This window comes from Cynara cardunculus (genome assembly GCF_001531365.2).
Source record: "Cynara cardunculus var. scolymus isolate 2C chromosome LG 12, CcrdV1, whole genome shotgun sequence".
NCBI classification, from domain to species: domain Eukaryota; kingdom Viridiplantae; phylum Streptophyta; class Magnoliopsida; order Asterales; family Asteraceae; genus Cynara; species Cynara cardunculus.
Genome location: NC_037539.1, coordinates 24,798,865 through 24,802,192, shown reverse-complemented (window position 1 = coordinate 24,802,192; position 3,328 = coordinate 24,798,865).

The following is a 3,328-nucleotide window of genomic DNA, read 5'->3' as shown; positions in this document are numbered from 1 at the left end:
GAGGTTAATGTTGTCTGATTATAACATCAAATTCACACTATGATGTTAGATCAAGTTTAAATTGATAATTTTTCTAATCATTTATTCAATATTTTTATTAAATAGTTATTTTTCAGAAAAAATATGGATTGCAGAAATTGGTCATTTCTAACATTCAAACTGTTTATTTAGCATAACAACCGAACAACAATTTATCTTATATCATATAGACAATTTTATCAATGTAGACAACTTTATTAATATAGGTTTTAATGGAAAACGAACCGTACTGCCCCTAAGTAATATGCTTCTTTAAAATCTCCTACCAAATTTTATCAAAATAGACTTTGTCCTCCTCGCCCACAAGTATATTATCCCATCCCATACCCCTTCGTAGATTCAGTATCTGGCCCATTTAGTGTACTTTCATAAGCAACCCTATCTTTTTTGCTCTTTATCGCATGAAAATACCGACCGATTCATGCAACAACCGCGAATGGATGTCCATCCCTCCACCGAGCTCTAAAAGAACTTTTATTATCATGCCTTTAATGCTCTTCATAAGACTACCAATCACTTATTTCTTGTTTCCTATTGAGTTTGATGGCAAAAACGATCAACCATTTGTAACAATAAATATCCCACTTAACCACTTCTCCATTATTTGAATGTTACTTACTCTTTTAAACTTTAAAGAACTAAAATGTAGCTCCATTTGTCATCCACGCCATGTAAATATCAGCGATCTCACCATATATCCTTTTGAACACACATCATACATGATAATGAACACACCAAGTTTCTTTCAAGAATAAAAATGATGTTAGTGGCTTTTATTACACAATAATTAGTTGGAATCATTGCATAATTTAAGCTAAGTACAGCGAATATCTTCTTTACTTCCATACAGATTATTCTCTCCCCTCTAAATCAGGTCTGTTTTTTCTTGCTATATATACTTATATATATATATATATATATATGCATATGTCTATTCTCTCTACGAACTCTGTTCTATATTGCTTTCAGCTTCCGCTAACTCAGATTCGATAGTAAGTTTGTACGGTTTTCGTTTTTCTTTGTTGTAAATTGCAATAAGAAATTGATTTATATGTGGTTTTTGTGTATGTATCTTGATGATTGTGTCAAGGATTACATCGCGGAAGCTATTTGTGCAGTATGTTGAGATTAATTTAGTTATCTTTATGGTTTTGTGGTATACGCTGAAATTGAAAACCTAAAACTTGTCGTGGAGGAGTTCAATTTGAACACTCAGGGTTTAGTATTTTCGGAGTTGGTAATTTGGAATTTGCTGCGTTTTGAGTATTGCGTATGCAAGTTTGTGTGACTTAGAAATTTATAATTGAAGGTATGCAGAAACTTGCTTTAGGAAAAGATGGGAAAGAACATGGTTGTATTTTTCTAATGTCCCAGGGTTGGTGTTATGGTGTGAGGTATAGAGCATTCTCAAGATTTGTATTTGTTGGGAAAATGGTATCTAAGTTCTTTATATTGAATTGACCAAATAGAGGATAAATGTATATCCTTGAGCTCTTTTCTGAATCATTGTTATGCGTTACACTTAAATCATCCCATATAAGGTTTTTGAAATATCAACTGATTTACCTCTCAATCCATCAATAGTTTGCCATCGCTGAAACTACACTTCTTTTTACATGAGTCCTACCATACTTCGGCCTACTACTCAAAAGATCCACGCCTGATTAACAAATGTGAAAAGACAATGTTCCTTTGAATGAAGATATATCCCAACAATTATGTTTCTCTTTACAGGGTTTTGTTTATCAGGCTTCTGGATGAACCTAATGCAACAGCTTGGCTATGTCAATGCAACTGCTTAAGTTAGTCTAATGAACCCATAGATGTGACCAAATCATGTCACTCTATATTTGAGCTTATGACCAAATCATGTCACTCTATATTCGAGCTTATGACCAAATCATGTCCTATAATGCGAACTTGCAAGAAAAAATTGCCAATCCACACTGCACCTGGACAACTCAGCAGTAACTTGGTTCTTGTACTATGTACACGTAGTATCTATTTACATATTGAATGTTGTGTTTCTTTCATTTGAGCTGCATACAATGGGAATCAATGTAATTCTTCTATGATGATGGAACTGCCTTGAATCTTGGATGCAAGCATGGGATGCCTAAATAAGAATTATGAAGGCTGGAGGATTGAATAAAGAGTTTGTATTAGTTTACTTTGTTTATTTGGCAAGTGATTGTGTTCCTTGCGTTTCTAAGCTTAGATCTTAGTCTGTATGTACCTTTATGTTGATGAAGCAAGTTTGGAACTTTCTCGTGGTGTTGGAGATGCATTAAGCATCCATATCTTGATATGTATTGCTTTACCTTTAGTTTTAATTTTCCCTGCTCTCACACTTCACATTTTTATTTGAACATCTAAATGATAAGCTCCAATTTCAGTCTGATGCTGTCTATGATGCAATTGTTTTCTGATGCACATTGAAAGTTGACCAAAATAATATCTATAAATCTACTAGGATAGACAGGTTAAGTCGGAACGAACCCAAAAGAACCCATGGTTGCACATGTTTCAATAGTTTGAGTGGTTGACGAAAATAATGATGTTGCACTTAATCGAAATCTAACTGCTTGAAAATGAAACGAACAATAACATTGAAAAGGATATCTTCCCTGAAATCTTCCCACCAAGGTGTTCATTTTATTTGCAATCATATTTACACAACCTGTTGCATAAATAGTAAATGATCTAGACCCCTAGATATTAACCATGTAATTTGAGAATCCTCATCCTAGTATTTGAACTGTTTTTAGTACGGCTGAAAGCATAGCCTAGTCGCATTTCAAATTTAAACTTTTTTTACCTAAATTGTTTTGTTGTCAAATTTTGTTTTGTCGATGTTGGTCTATGACAATGAAAATATATATATATATATATGTATATATATGTGTGTGTGTGTGTGTGTGTGTGTGATTTATATGACATTTGGTTGGATCTGTGTGAGGGTTGTTCTCTATATTTGTTCTTTGCTATATAAGTTTTCTTCTTTTGCTGCTGCCTTATCTATGCTAATATTTTCTCACAAACATATAAATGGGTTTTTCTCCCATGTCGACAATTTCTCTCATCATTTGTTGGTTGATAGGATCACTGATCCAAATTATTATCTTCTCAGTGCAGAAAGACTTGTATTATTGCTTCTAATGAGATATTATAGTGTACTTTGATTCACAGGTTTACTGCATTACGCTGTTTATGTTTTCTGTTGAGTACATAGTCTTGTAGAATCATGATAAAGGAGAGCGACGGTAATGTCCCAGTTATGCATGGGCGA